Source organism: Macadamia integrifolia, chromosome 12, assembly GCF_013358625.1.
Source record: "Macadamia integrifolia cultivar HAES 741 chromosome 12, SCU_Mint_v3, whole genome shotgun sequence".
NCBI classification, from domain to species: domain Eukaryota; kingdom Viridiplantae; phylum Streptophyta; class Magnoliopsida; order Proteales; family Proteaceae; genus Macadamia; species Macadamia integrifolia.
The window spans coordinates 10,742,391-10,759,235 of NC_056568.1; the positions used below are offsets into that span (position 1 = coordinate 10,742,391).

Below are 16,845 nucleotides of genomic sequence, written 5' to 3' on the forward strand. Positions count from 1 at the left end.
AATCGTTTCTCCATTTGGTTTTTGCATTGTCCAATGTGTAACTAAAATGGCTCCGCCAATTTGGGGAGGGGGGGGCAGGTAAGGGTCATAATGTACGTAACCTTACCCCCACTTTGTGGAGAGAATGTTTCCTGACTTGAACTTGTGACCTAATGGATCAACCTTACTATTACGCTAAGACTGCTCTCTGCTTGGTTAGAAATTGGATGCCTAGAGTTAAAAATGACCGAGATATGAAACATCTGGGGCAGATTTTACCATGAACTACTACTTGGTTGTTTGGTAACCATTGCTTATATGAGGATATAGTGATAAGGCTGCATACATATAAGCAATCATTATCATACTATGGGGAGGAATTCGCATGGCACACTGCTATGGATGGAATCATCCACATGGGCCTAATGGTCAGAGCAGGGGAGAGAAAATATTAATGAACCTCATGCGATGATGTGAAGGAAATAGTAGTCTGTTTTGTGACGATTCTTTTCCCAATAGAAAAAACAGCAAAAGCTCCGATGGCTGGGAGCCCTTTAGGGTGTGTGCCTAGGTTCTCCCAACTCTGGGAGCCACGCTGGTCTTCCGGTGTTGCTGAAGAGGATCTGAATCCGTGAACCAAACTGGGCAGTGTAGGTCTCCTAGGAACCGCTTGATTTGATCAGCATTGTTAGGTACTAAAAGTCTGCTCCAAACTTTAAATAAATATGTTATACATTGCTAGTAGCTTTGCAGAAGAAATTCAATTTTGTAGAATATAGCCGGTATTGTAAAGTGAATTTTAGGCACTTAAAGTTATTTCACAAATTTAAAAGAGAGTGAGAGAATAATGTTGCATGAAGGATTATAATAGGCTCGATGAAATAAAGGGTGCACTGAAGTGTTCTGCAATTGATGTATTCCTTTAAAACTCAAAAGGAAAATCTTATAGGACAAACGTATGATATGTAATGATGTGTGAAAATAAAAATTGAGTGGTGAAGAAACATATAAACATGTTTTGTATAGTTAAAATGAGGATGTTGAGTTTGATTAATAATAAAAATTAGAAAGAGAAATAAAGAATGGACAAATCAGAGTTAAATTTAAGAGTAGCTCCTATACAAGATAAATTCAAAGAAAGGCATATGAGATTAAGGGTGTTAATCGATTCGGTTCCAATTAGCTTGATAGATTAACACCTTTAATTAGATCCATTCAAATTCAAACTAGTTTAATATATGGATCTTTATCTTCCAATTAGCTCCATTCAAATTCATACTTGTTACAAGGCCTAAACTATGCGTATCTTCCCTCAATAATCTCAAAAGTCAAATCACTCTTTCATACTAAATTATCTAAAAGCATCCGTTGTACATAGTCAAGCTATCTCAAACTTTCTCGGAGCTTATCATGTATCAGAACTACTCCTAAAATGGCACTATTTTTTCATTCCTTATTTTACCCTTCCTAGTTTTACTACACATGCATCTCAACATCCTTATCTTAATTACACTGAGTTAACTATATGAAGTTTCTTAATTGCCCAACGTGTTGCACCATATATCATAACCAACCATAGACTATTCTATAGAATTTTCCTTTTAAATTTTAAAAGAATACAACCATCACATAACACTCCAGAAACACCTTTTCACTTCATCCATCCTATTTTAATTCTCTATATAACATCATTCTCTATTTCTCCTTATTTATGATTGAACTCACATGCCGAAAATGATCATTTTGTAAAATCTCCGTCTTTCTTTCTTTCTTTCTTTCTTTCTTTTTTTTTTCTTATTTTTTTCTTATTTTTTTCTTTTTTTCTTTTTTTTATGCCTTAAAAAAAGGATGCTCCATGATAATAATAATAAACATCATTTTACTTATCTTAAAATCTTCTGATTCCAATATCGATCTCCATAAGTTTATATCAATCTATGTTTTTGTTTTATCCACCAAAACAATATCATCTATAAAATAACATACGCCACAAAACCTAATCTTTAATGCCTACAATTAATTTATCAATGATAAGCATAAACAAAGGACTTAAAGTTGACCCTTATTTTAACCCAATCATAATACTAGTCAAATTAACTCTCTAACGACTCTCATAAGCTTTTTCTAAGTCAATAAAAACCAGTAAAAACACAACTTACTCGAATCAGATATTTCATGAGGAAAAAAAAAATATTGGAACCAGATATATCTAACAAGAATAGTAGCCTCTACACGCATTTCAAACACCTGCATGTTAAAACATTATATACACTGTAACAAGCTGGAAGCAATGGGAAAGGATGAGACCAAATATTAATATATATGCAACAAATTCCACGATTATACACACAAGACCGGAAGAGGTAAAAATATTTATTAATAAACACTCTTGAGACACAAGACTAGGACCTCACGACCGAACGGCACAGACACTGTTCTTTACCGTTCCATTAACTGGTTACTCAAGTGGATTTCTTTACAGATTCTTGTGGACGTTGTACATTTATCTTGGAAGGCACAGCATCTGGGTATCACCCTGCCTGTGACCTCTATTGCCTAAACCTAAGTATGACCCTTCCTCATAGATGCTCTCTTCGTCGTAATCAAATTACAACACTGTGCCGAATATACATGTTGGGAGGTTGGGGGAGAACCAAAATCTTATTACAGTGGGCCTATATCTTTTCCTTTATTTACAAATATTTAAAGCTAAGTTATACTAACACTAAACTCTACTGCCTCTGTTCTTCAACACGTTCTTGGAAGAAATAAAGACTCAGGCTGATATGCTACGACTAGCAGCCCTGTTAGCTGTACAAGGATGTGTCACCTTTTCCTTCCATTGGTCCTTAAGAATGTGAAGATGAGATGCCCATGCGTCTTTCTGCAAAAGCAGTCGAGATGTTAGGATTAGAATGGCTCACGGAGAAAAGAGAACCCAAAATTGCTACAGAAATATTCTCACCTCCCGCTGTGATGAGCTTTTCAACACGCGCAACGATATGTTTACCATAAGTATATCTCTTAAGGGCATTCAAGTGGACCTTGATGCGCGAGAGAATCAACTCCCGGCTCTGATCATCACAAGTCTCTAGTACCTTCTGTACCACATAATTTGCGAACGGATCTTTCATCATGGCCTGTCATTTTGCATTTTGTCATTCTTCATTGACCAGAAACAAAGTACATACAAAAACGATGTAATTCACTTATTCTGCATCCACTTCCTCAAGTCAACAATTTGCATATGAAAAAAGGTCTTTCAGGCTTCTTACTTGAAAGTGTTGAAAATGATATCAAGAGGTAAAAGCTTTGCCTTCTGATAAAACTATCAAACACTATGTAGCACTAGGAATGGAATGCCAGACACCAGATACCCGAACGTAGACTCCAACTATTACTTAATGGTATGACACCAGTCTAATTCCTAAGGGATGCCACTATGTCAATGTTGAATCAACAATGTTAAATGCAAGAACCTACTCATCAACACTTATTTTCCTAGGTCGGAACTATTGGGGGAACCCAGAGATTACAAGAAATAAACTACCCCCAGCAGGTTATAACCCAATAACTTATGACCCACAGAACTTAATAACCCACACAAGACCCAACAAAATAGATCCCAAAAATTAACAACCTCCATGGGTGGAATTATAATCAAAGATACTTAAGAAATAAAACCATAAATAAGACCAGGAAACAAGGAAATAAGGCCATCAAATAAACCCACAATGATATAATACCCATACAGGAGCAAAACCAGCCCAAAACCCAACCCGATAGGAGAGAGAAAGGTGCGGCCAAGTCTATAGGGCTCCAATTGAGCTATAAATTTGGTCGATTGTAGGGCCCACCAAGGGTACAAAAATCTCCAAATATAAAGAACTTCTGACGGCTGGTTATGGAGTTATGCACTTTCTTGATTTTCAGACCTAAGAGAGAGAATGTGAAGAATTCTGCAGGAACAACAACTTGTCTTTTTCAAATAATCTTCAAGAGAGGATCGATTGATCTTCCTAGAGTATAGAACCAGTCCTCCAAAGGATCTACAGATCAAATCTCAGACTTGGGCAACAATGAGGGTCGATTGGCTTCAAGAACAAGAACTTTTTGGCTAGCTTATTATGATTTTGAATGCTTTAACAGGTCTGAACTTCAAATAACAGTAAACAGAAAATAAAAAGGAAATAAAGTGATTAAAATAAAGAAGAAACAAGGGAAGTGGGAGAGGAGGTGGCTATCTCGGCCCAGGCTTCTCACTCACAGCTATCCCGGCTGCTCTAAGCAACTGATTGTAAATCTTCTTTATTCAAATATAAGAAATATCAGTGTATAGGCTCCTCTATTTAAAGAGGACAGAATTACAATCATACCTTGACTAGGAGCTAGTTTCCAAATAGGGTTAGACACTCCTACTACAACTAGGACTTCAAATAGAATTAGGACTAGACTTCTAACTCCAACATGGAGTAGAACTGACTAACTAATAGTCCATATAGGACATTACACTCGATGGGCCCCATGGGGCTTTATTGAATTAAAACAACTTAAATAAAAGCACTGAATATAAATCTTGTTTTCCTACCTTCTATCCATATTTTAGGCTCATTAAAGTGGCTCATTTCAAAGAAAACCCATGGGATCAAAGGCCCAACACATACATAACACAACCCAATGCTTATTTGCAATAAAATAAACCCAAGTGATTCATCGACATCACCCAGTGATGTAAATAAGTCACTTGGGCTTATTTTATTGCAAATAAGCCTTAGGTTGTGTTATATATGTGTTGGCCCTTTGATCCCCATGAGTTTTCTTTGACATGGACCACTTTAATAGGTCTAAAATATGGGTAGAAGGGAGGAAAACGGGATTTTATTCATTAGTTTAATTAGTTGCTATCTAATTCAATAAAGGCCCATTAGGCCATTAGTTGGTTGTAAAGTCCTATATGGACTATTAGTTAGTTAGTCCTACTCCATGTTGGAGTCATAAAGTCAAATCCTAGTCCTATTTTGAACTCCTAGTTGTAGTAGGAGTGTCTAGTCCTATTGGGAAACTAGCTCCTAGTTGTAGTAGGAGTGTCTAGTCCTATTGGAAAACTAGCTCCAAGTATTAGTATGATTGTAAACTTCCCCTCTATAAACAGAGAGTCATATGTCCCATTATTGGGGAGATTTGAATAAAAGAAAGTTTGCATTTATGAAAGAAAGTTTGCAACTAAATGCTTAGAGTAGCTAAGATAGCTGTGGGTGAGAAGCCCAGGCTGAGATAGCCACTTTGATGAAGCTCGACGATGGAATTAGTTGCTATCTTTTGACTTGATTTTTATTTACTTCTTTTATTGGTTAGAGATTAAATTAACAGCCTTTTATTTAGATTTGATTTTTATTTTAGTTGCTAACTAGGTTTAGTTTCCATTTTTAATTAGCTTCCAAAATTATGTCATCTTGCAACAAGGGAACAAAGATGTGGATTCCTACACCCTCGAATTCCACAAACTGTCTTTAAGGTGTCGACTTCAGGAAACAGACCAGCAACGGGTGATGCGATATATCAGTGGGTTAAGTACTGAGATTCGACTTGAGTTGGCTAACACTGATTTCAGGTCTGTTGATGTGGCAGCAGCTCATGCCAAGACAGCTGAAGAAAAGTCCATTTACTGGAAGGGTATGCTCAAGACTTCTTCAGTTTATAGACCTCCACCACGTATGGAGGAAAAGAAACCTGAAACTCGCAGAGTTGAAGAAAAAAGGTCAGAGTTAAACAAGGATAGTCTTGGGGTGAAGAATATCATATGCCATAGTTGTGGCGAGAAGGGTCACTATTCCAACAAGTGTCCCAACAGGACTCATTCTGTGAACGTAGCTGAGAAGCAGCCGACAGATGAAGATGAATCTCATTTATATCCTTATCCCCTCGAGGACGATGATATTGTCAATGATGAAGATGAGGATGTAGAAGCTCATTCAGCTAGCCTTTCATCCTTTTCGAATAAACTAGTTGATAAGGCTCCTCTCTTCAGACAGAAGGGTACTCTCCTGCACAGCTCCGACCATACTGATGTTCATGCAGTTGTTGATACTGGGGCAGAAGCAAACTCCATATCTGCTGAATTTGTTCGAGCACACGACCTTCCACAGAAACAGTTTTTCAAGAAGATTCACGTGCGAAGTTTTGGACCCACAGCTCGAGAAGAGGCCACTGCAGTTGTTCGAGTACACTTACAATTTGGGCCGATACAGTACCATGTCACCTGTTTGGTCACCTCATTGGCACACTGCGACATTCTTCTAGGGCGACCTTGGCAGCGACATGCAGGCATTCTCTATAATGGCTCACGGAACACCATCAAGGTGAAGCAAGGAGGTCGTATATACTTAATGAGGCCACATGCATTATCAGACATGCCACGTCGTCGACTGACTCCTGCTTCAGTGATACGTCAACCTATTCTCCCTCCTCTTGGTGTTATGTTCCCATCTTCTGTTTAGAGATACGTGCCACCTCATCAGCGAGCAACTTACAAGGGTATCTTGGGAGCACGACCTAACTCGACGGAATCAAGTTCTTTTAAGACCGGGAGAGTCAATGCAGCTCGACGATGGAATTAGTTGCTATCTTTTGACTTGATTTTTATTTACTTCCTTTATTGGTTAGAGATTAGATTAAGCGTCTTTTATTTAGATTTGATTTTTATTTTAGTTGCTAACTAGGTTTAGTTTCCATTTTTAATTAGCTTCCAAAATTATGTCATTATTTTTTTCTTTAAATAGCCATGTAATGGAGAAGAACTCAGTTTTAGAATTAAAGTTTTTGAAGAATTAACACTTGGTTGAAGAATTTTTGAGTGTGGAACCATGACTGCCGACTCCTTTTTCCTCCCTCTCTGAAATCTTCGTATCTCTTCTATTCCTCTTCTCCCTCCCCATCGATTTGCTATTATTGCTATTTCTCTTTTCTTTTTCTGTTTTCGTTAACCGATACTACTACTCTGTTTTCTGGGTGTTACTTGCAGCCACAGTTTTCTTCCATCAATCTGTCCTGATACACTTCAGATCAGTTTGAGGTTTTAAGGGCTCATCCCTCTAATGGAAACGACTTACTCTACATGGATGCAAGTGAAGATTTGATCTTTGCTGGAAGTTCTAACCAGAACTTCACATCTGATTCTGTCTTTGCGTTAGACCTGAGTTGCAGAAGTTTTACTTTCTCTTTGCTTTTTGTTTGAACACCCATCGGTTGGAGACTGTAGATCTTGGAATAATCGAACCCTTCCATGAGTTTCAGCCCGATTGAAGGCCCCATTGATGAGTTCTCTTGTCTGGTTCGAAGGTTATTTCCGCTGATTTCTGGTTCTCACAAGGAGAAGAAGCTTGAAGAATCGTGGACTGCTGTTTAGGGCATTTAACCCCTGGTTTGACCTTATTGCCCTTCACTTCCTCATTATTCTCCTTAGTCCTAAATTACCCTTTTACTAGCATTTTGTAGCCTAGGCCTTTAGTTCCATCTAATTACAAGTCTGCCACTCCCTTCTAAAGTTCCATTTATTTACAAAATTGCCACCTTCATTGGAAACTTCAGTTTAATTACAATTCTGCCATTTAGTTGAAGCTTTATTTCAATACAATTGTTATTGGGTGTTGCCTTTGTTTTATTGAGTGTTTAAGTGGGCCCTAAGCGATCCGATTTCAGCCCTTGGGATTCGGATCCGCATCAAGTGGTATCAGAGCAAAATTTCCTGCACTTCCCTAACCATGACAGGTAACGTTACCAATGCTGAGTTGAACAAATTGTATTGCGAGTTAGCCGAGAACCAACAGAATACTGATGCTAGGCTTGAGAGGACTGAAGCCAAGTTTGATAAGTTTATGGAAGAGATGATTGCCTTTATGAAGAGGTCCAACAAGCGAGCTAAAGAAGGATACTCTACATTACCTCCTCAGCTCAACACTTTACGGATTGAAGACACACCTCAAAGGCAGCAACTTGATCCAGTTGTTCCCCAGGATGTTACCCGGCAATTTTCTGACAGAGATTATGACACCAAAGTTGAGGTTCCCGAGTTCAATGGTGAAAAGGGACCTAAGGAATTTCTTGACTGGCTTACCAAAGTGGAGAAAATTTTTGCGTATAAGTCCCTTCCAGACGTGAAGAAGTGTGAACTCATTATTACCAAGTTCATTGGGTATGCATGTTCATGGTGGGATGATGTACTACATGCAAGGTTTGTCAGAAGACTTGGACCCGTTACCAATTGGGAGGTCATAAAGCAAATCCTGACTGAAAAATTTATTCCTCTTAATTATGAAAAGGTAATGTTCCATAAATTACTTAACTTGCAACAAGGGAACAAAGATTTGGATTCCTACACCCTCAAATTCCACAAACTTTCTTCAAGGTGTCGACTTCAAGAAACAGACCAGCAACGGGTAATGCGATATATCAGTGGGTTAAGTACTGAGATTCGACTTGAGTTGGCTAACACTGATTTCAGGTCTATTGATGTGGCAGCAGCTCATGCCAAGATAGCTGAAGAGAAGTCCATTTATTGGAAGGGTATGCTCAAGACTTCTTCAGTTTATAGACCTCCACACGTATGGAGGAAAAGAAGCCTGAAGCTTGCAGAGTTGAAGAGAAAAGGTCAGAGTTCAACAAGGATAGTGTTGGGGTGAAAAATATCATATGCCATAGTTGTGGCGAGAAGGGTCACTATTCCAACAAGTGTCCCAACAAGACTCATTTTATGAACGTAGCAGAGAAGCAGCAAACAGAGAAGAGTGAAGATGAATCTCATTTATATCCTTATCCCCTCGAGGACGATGATATTGTCGATGATGAAGATGAGGATGTAGAAGCTCATTCAGCTAGCCTTTCATCTTTTTCGAATAGACTAATTGATAAGGCTCCTCTCTTCAGACAGAAGGGTACTTTCCTACATGGCTCCGACCATACTGATGTTCATGCAGTTGTTGATACTGGGGCAGAAGCAAATTTTATATCTGCTGAATTTGTTCGAGCACACAACCTTCCACAGAAGCAGCTTTTCAAGAAGATTCACGTGCGAGGTTTTGGACCCACAGCTCGAGAAGAAGCCACTGCAGTTGTTCGAGTACACTTACAGTTTGGGCCACTATAATACCATGTGACTTACTTGGTCACCCCATTGGCACACTGCGACATTCTTCTAGGACGACCTTGGCAGCGACATACAGGCATTCTCTACGATGGCGCACGGAACACCATCAAGGTGAAGCAAGGAGGTTGTATGTACTTAATGAGGCCACACGCATTATCCGACATGCCACGTCATCGACTGACTCCTGCTCCAGTGACACGTCAGTCTACTTTCCCTCCTCTTGGTGTTATGTTCCCATCTCCTGCTTCGAAATACGTGCCACCTCATCAGCGAACTTACAAGGGTATCTTGGGAGCACGACCTAACTCAACGGAGTCGAGTTCTTTTAAGACCGGGAGAGCTGATGCAGTTGCACGATGGACATAGGAAAAAAAAAAAAAACTTTTGATTCTCTTTGGATTTAGAAACAATTTCTTGTTGTAATAGTTAGCTTCTAATTTTATATTAGTTTCCATTTTAATTAGTTACCATTTTGATACTTTGAGTTTTCTTTTATAAGCCATGTAATTCACTAGTCAGAGACAGATTTGAAGTTTTTGAAGAATTAACACTTGGTTGAAGAATTTTTGGGTGTGGAACCATGACTGCCGACTCATTTTTCCTTCCTCTCTGAAATCTTCGTGTCTCTTCTATTCCTCTTCTCCCTCCCCATCGATCTGCTATTATTGCTATTTCTCTTTTATTTTTCTGTTTTCGTTAACCGATACTACTACTCTGTTTTCTGGGTGTTACTTGCAGCCACAGTTTTCTTCCATCAATCTGTCCTGATACACTTCAGATCAGTTTGAGGTTTTAAGGGCTCATCCCTCTAATGGAAACGACTTACTCTACATGGATGTGAGTGAAGATTTGATCTTTGCTGGAAGTTCTAACCAGAACTTCACATCTGATTCTGTCTTTGCGTTAGACCTGAGTTGTAGAAGTTTTACTTTCTCTTTGGTTTCTGTTTGAGCACCCATCGGTTGGAGACTGTAGATCTTGGAATAATCGAACCCTTCCATGAGTTTCAGCCCGATTGAAGGCCCCATTGATGAGTTCTCTTGTCTGGTTCGAAGGTTATTTCCGCTGATTTCTGGTTCTCACAAGGGGAAGAAGCTTGAAGAATCGTGGACTGCTGTTTAGGGCATTTAACCCCTGGTTTGACCTTATTGCCCTTCACTTCCTCATTATTCTCCTTAGTCCTAAATTACCCTTTTACTAGCAAATGTAGCCTAGGCCTTTAGTTCCATCTAATTACAAGTCTGCCACTCCCTTCTAAAGTTCCATTTATTTACAAAATTGCCACCTTCATTGAAAACTTCAGCTTAATTACAATTCTGCCATTTAGTTGAAGCTTTATTTCAATACAATTGTTATTGGGTGTTGCCTTTGTTTTATTGAGTGTTTAAGTGGGCCCTACGCGATCTAATTTCAGCTCTTGGGATTCGGATCCGCATCAGTCACCATCCTTGCTAGATCTCAAAGCTCATTTGGATTCCCGCTCGGCCAACATCCTCATTGCCTCCAATCCCGTTTGCCTGCTCTCGCACCAGTCGCCATCATGCTCTGCCACCTCTTGGTCTCCTGCCAGCCCACATGGTTTGCAGTTGTTCCCCTCCAGCCCTGCTTGGCCAGCCTCCCAATCTTCCTGGCTCTCTCCACTTCTGCCGATTTGCTGACAACTACAAGGCCAGCAGTTGTTTGGCGGCCAGCTTTGCTAGGCCGGCAGCCGCTTCACCAATGCCCTCTGCAAAGCCGGTGCTCAATAGTGGCTGTCACCTACTCTAAGCCAACTGCAAGCTCAGTCGTGGCCCTTCGCACGGCCAGTGCCCTCCAAGAGGCAGCCCCCCTTGCTGGCGATGCTCCCTTGGTGGCTGGTTAGAGGAAGATAAGAGATTTTTGTTATGGTTTCCACAAACCCTGACTGGATTTGACTTGGTTACCCTTGGATGGGCTTCCTTGCTTTTAAGCCCATGTGGGCTTTTGTGATGTATTGGACATGTGAATCTTAAAGCCCTTTGGGCCTTGGATGTTGAATCGGCTTCTTAGCTCTTGTCTTTTGCCCATGTGGGATTTTGTTATCCTTTTAGGCTTTGTTTCCCCTTTCGGGGTTGTAATCTCCCTCCCCCTTTTCTTTAATACATTTATTTACACACCTAAAAAAAAAAAGGACTTCCTAATTGAAGTAGCACGCAACAAAAGACAAACTATTAACTAATTTCATATAGAAACCAAACCAACATCATATTTGGGCTTATATTTCGGGCCCATTACAAAGTATTTCCTTTAGACACAAGGCCTAAGTCATATAACCCAGACCAAACTTAAAGAGGGATTTATTTACACCTAATCCAAAGCCTCTGAAAACAAGGCTCCAGCCCAAGGCTTTTAAACCAAGGGCTTTTGTGAAGTGAGATATAAAAACCAAAAGGCTTGTGGATGCCTAAACCAACTTGCTTGCATGCACTAGTGTTTCAAGTTCCTCTGCAGGTCTGGAGGGGTTTGTATGGTATGTATTTTCACGTTTTGTAGGGAAGGCTTGTAGGCCATGATGATGGTCGTTGTATTCAGTTCAGCAAGTAGGCTAGGATTCAGGAAGAAATAGGGGCTCTACAAAGTTAAGAAGCAAGATGGTTAGTGATCAAGCCCAAAGCTTAGGCTCCTTTCAACTTTTGTAAGGAACTTAGAATGTAGTTCAAGGATGGTATCATTTTTCCCCCCTTTTTAAGGAAACACATTTGTTAAGATGATCAAGTAATTAGAAATGTGTTAACCAAGATAAAGACAACCATAAGGAAGTTCGGGTTCCAATATATGACAATGGCTTGGATTAAGTGATCCAGAATCAGCTCCTTTGAAAATCTTTCAAGGACTGGGAAATTCCTTTTGCAGTCAACCTCCATCATTATTTGAGAGAATCCAGCAACTCCGTGACAGCAAGGCACAGACTGTGTGGATCTCCACAGATTGGATATTTTTTGTGATTCTTTTACAACAAATATTACTGTTCTTATTTGCCCTCAGGTGTTGTATGGTACAGACCAGTTCCCAATAGAGTGAAATTTCTCCTCCCAATATCTGCCATTGAATCCAAATCATCATTATCCTAATTAGTAGGGGCGTGACTTTTCCGTTCTAATGTTTGTCTCCTATGCAGAAGGAGTCACAAAACTTCCCTCTTTTCTCATTTTACTGGAGTTCAGTCAGGGCTGGGAGCTCCTTCTAAATTTATCATAAATAGGGATCCTACATAGGGTGATCCAGGAGTTTAGACAGAGCTCATGACTTGGGAAAGCTGTTAAAATGTTGAGTGCTGTTAAAATGTTGAGTGCAGAAGGCAGGGGGCAGTGGAGTGTGTGCTGCCAACCACAATATGTGGGAAACTCAGAGTCAAAGAAACAATTGATCATTTAGAAATGCCCTAATTTCCAAACCAGTGGATGATGCTGTGGTTAAGAGGGTGACTGATCTCATGTTTTCTGGTTATTTGCTTTGCCAGGTCCAGAAGTTCCAGAAGGGGATCAATGGAATGATTTAATCATTTGGAACAATAGGCTGTTTCTTTCGGCTCTTTCACTGTGGATTTTTAAAGTTTGTTTTTCCAGCCTTTGGAGTATTAGTATCATAGTGGTCAGGGTGATGCCTAGCAATGTCTAGGTGCCTTGTTGGTGTCGTCTTGACGTCCAGGCCCCCCTCCAATGCCTTGGGTTACCTAAATGCCGCAACAACTATGATTAGTATGGTTGTAAATCAGTGAATCAGTGCCATCAAAAGAAAATGTACATTCTGTGGTCTCTCACTGGTCCTTCTTAATAGGATTCTCTTGTTCTTCATAATAAAAGATAGGGAAGACAGATCACCCCTCACCCTTAAGACATTCCTCCTGTATAAAAGGGGAAAGAGTCCCAAATTCAGACAGAGTATAAGAAGGGAACCACCCACAGCAATTCTTTAAATCTCCAACTCTTAAGAGAGTTATACTTTGGACATCATATACACACAAATAGCACTTTGGATGCTCCAAGGAGCATGAAGATTAATTACCAAGCACATGCGCAATGCAACTACTCAAAGGTTAGTGACAGAATTCCAGCTAAATGCTAGTTCTGAAAGCGCACTACCACCAGCATGGGAGAGAAAAAGTTCAAGTTCAAATCATCTGCCACTCATTGTGGAACAACCCCTCCCCTCCCTTCCAAAAAAAAAAACTAGTTGTTAGGAGTGTGATGGTTAATTACCAAGGTACACAAATGGTGCCCAGCAGACTCGATTTCAGGCAATACCTAACTGTTTGTTGATCCATTCCAAATCAATCCAACTCTTTGTTTGGGGGAGGGGTACCCAAAAATTATTATAAATTTTCCGAAATCGAGATGTCCATCATAATCCCTCTGCAAGCTAAAACAACAGTAGCCCATATGACAATTCACTAGAACCAAAACACCCAGTGTGCCCTCTATAGGTAGCTAAAATCCTAGGTTGGATTCATTAGAGTAAGTACTGCTAGAATACCAGAACAAAGAAATACACATCACCTTTAACCAACCACTCCACCAAAAAAAAACCCTTGAAACTGAACATTAACATAACAGTAGCCTCAATACATAAGGCAGAGGCTTTATTACATGAATTCGTAACAGTAACAGATATCTGAAACTACAGAATCCCCTTGGCAAATAGCACATCAAGATTGGTTCTTAACTGGCATTAAATTAAACACCTCCTTGTTACACTGATACTTCTGATTCCATGTTTGTGTAAATTAGTGAACTTTTTACACTAACTAAAATTATTAATTTGTCAAACAATGACTCAAGTTCACAGTGTACACAAATCGATTCCAACTTCAAAATAAAAAGTTGTGTGACACCCAAAAAAAAATGAAATTTGAAACCATTTAAAGCCCTAACCTGTTCTTCGCCCATCAATTCCTGCAGCCTGCTTTTAAGAACCGGACCATGCCGACCACCACTCTTAGAATTGACAAACACAACCATTGGCGCCTCCGGAGCTACCTCCCCTCCTTTCGCTTCCCCTGCATGCTGCTCCCCTGCATTCGGGTTCTTGAATCGAATTGAATCACGCATAGCAAGACGAAGGTACTCAGGGATCAAAATCCTCCTCTTAAGATCCTCTTTCGCAATACGCATCCCCGAGAAGCCACATCCCCTAAGCGAATCGACCAGGGATGATCGAGCTGCAATCCGAGTCGACTCACCATCCTTCGGCGATGGTGAATCCATGCTTCTTTTCTCTTCAACCTCCAAGCTCGCCAGTTCTTTGCGCAGTACAAGAATCCTACAATCCCTTCTCCCTCTATCTCAAACCTTTAATTAATCGAAATCATCGATCAAATAATGAAGCAGAGATCGTTTTCTTGAATAAATAAAGAACGAATGAGATTTCAGAAACAGAGATGACTTGTCTTTATCTATTTGACGATGGTGGGGTAGAGGTGGTGGTAGTGGTGGTGGAGTGTAGGGACAGGGAAAGGGAAGTTGGCCTGGGTTTTTCTCAGGCAAGAACTTATTCCGGCGAATGGTACAGGTTTTAGTCCGGTTCATCATGATTGAATTTACTAATATACCCTTCTCAGTGTCCTTCATTTAGCATATTACCATAAAAGGATAAAGATGCTTACGTGGGCAAGGTATCAGAGTAAGGGTTGCCAGATAATATCCTAATATTGACTACTAGTTTTGGCTTTTGCCCAATCTTGTGTCAGAGAAAGGGATCTGAATAGTTTCTATTGTTTGATGCTTTTTTGTTTTATTTGGTTGAAGAGCGGTTATTACGGAGAAACCTAAGATTGACCGGAGAATCATTAATGAATCTTGGTAGAGGACTAAGCAGAAAAGGTTTTCGGCAAATGTGACCGTACACTGCATTTGTCCAGTTTCCCTTTCAGGACAAACCAATCAAAGAAGCTGGGTAGAGGAGAGGGAGAGAGAATCTCTAGAGAAGAGATGGAACAAGGTAAGAAAACTTTTAAATTTGAAAGGAGGGTAGGAAAAAAATATTATTGAATAATCATAGTTATCATTTATGTTTTATTATCTCTTTTGTATTTTTTTTTTTTTTTTTTTTTTGGCTACCAAATATATAGGGAGTTTTTTTTTAGGATTTAGGGAAATTTATATATAGATTATTAGTATCCACGTACACATATAATTATGGAAGAAAAGATTAACCAGATTGCACTTTCGAGTGTGCAACTATCCATTGCACAAAGAATTTACTTCATATAGTTATTGCTCAAAGAATCTTCTCCGAAAATATTAATACCTTTTTTCGTTGTAAACATTATGGAATGAATTGTTACTCAAAAAAAAAAATAATCATGGAGTGAATCAGCGTATCGGGGATTAGGGGTGTCAATGGGGTCGGTCTGGATCGGTTTCAGTCCAGGTTGAATCAGTTTCTTGTGAGAAAGCTAAAACCAAAACCGAACCAATAAGGAAATTCCGGTTTCGATTTGGTTTCAATTTTAGTGCGGTTTGGTTTTGGTTTGTCTTTGGTTCTTAAATTGGTTTGTAATTGGGTTGGTTTCGGTTTTTGATCTAGTTTGGATTCAACTTTCCATAAAAATGTATACAAAACTATGCAAAATTCAATTTTTTTTTTTAATGAATTATGGAGTGTTTCGGTTTCTTCCCGGTTTGGTTTCGATTTTGGTCTGGGTTTTGAGCAGGTTTCGATTTGGTTTCTGGTTCATCCTATTTTTGGTGCGGTTCGATTTGGTTTTGGAGTTGCAATACTCCAAACCGAAACCGAACCAATAAGGCTTCGGTTCAGTTTAGTCCAGGCTGTTATCGGTTCGGTCCAATCGGTTTTACCAGTTCAGCTTAGGGTTTGACACCCCTAATCGGGATACATTCCATGAGCGTATCAATTTGAAATTTTTTATTAGCTTTTGGCACGTGTGATTGCTATCATCAATCAATAAGGATATCGATTGTGAAGTCTAAATATTCTACGGTCATTTCATCTCATGTGTAAATCTAGCAATTAAGTTCATGTATTGTTTAAAATATATCTTTGCATCTTAGGGGAAAAAAAAGGTTCTCCTTTGGAATCTTGGCTCCTCGCCTGCTCCATTATGTCTATCTTTCTCTTCTTCACTGTAAAATGACTTTCTTGCTCCCTTGAAGATTAACCAAAAGGAAGGTGCTAATCGTGTCTCGCATAGGCATCAAATGTAGGAGCCAAACTTCCGGCTAAAGAGTCTTCCCCCAAATATATTTAGGTTTTTTATAGGGTGAAGATTTGATAGAAACACATCAAAATGGTTTCCCATGTGTACCACAAACTATGGCATACAGCCATCGCTATTCAAACTCAAGATTGTTTTAAGATGAACAATGTTTATTTCAATTCACCATGGCACATTTTTTTGGTATTTATCCCTAGTAATTTGAAAACAAATTTCTTTTAGGGCTTTTCAATGCTTATTCCAATTCAACATGGAGGCAACAGTTATCTGCATGATATTTTCATAAAATATTGGTTATATCCGTAAAACAATTCAGGCTTTAGTATTGAGGTATGAGTAACAAATACTTTTTGTAGGGAAATCTTTTGCAATATCTAATTGCCACTTAGATTATAGTACACTGGCCCAAGCAATTTCATAGTCTCTCTTATTAGGGTCCAAGAAAATTGATACTAACCAGTTAGCAAGACTAGGAAGGCTCAAGGGTGGGTATATCCACCCAATTGACTCTGTTTTTAATGTATTTATAAAA

At 39.3% G+C, this 16,845-nt stretch overlaps 1 long non-coding RNA gene across 1 annotated transcript; it reads right to left on the bottom strand.

Moving 5' to 3' along the window:
* Positions 1 to 2,336: 2,336 nt before the first annotated feature.
* Positions 2,337 to 4,609, bottom strand: LOC122057629. Its single transcript, XR_006133580.1, has 2 exons — positions 2,945 to 4,609; positions 2,337 to 2,863 (listed from the first exon to the last, which is right to left on the bottom strand). It is a non-coding gene; the product is annotated as an uncharacterized LOC122057629 (long non-coding RNA).
* Between the last annotated feature and the right edge of the window lie 12,236 nt (positions 4,610 to 16,845).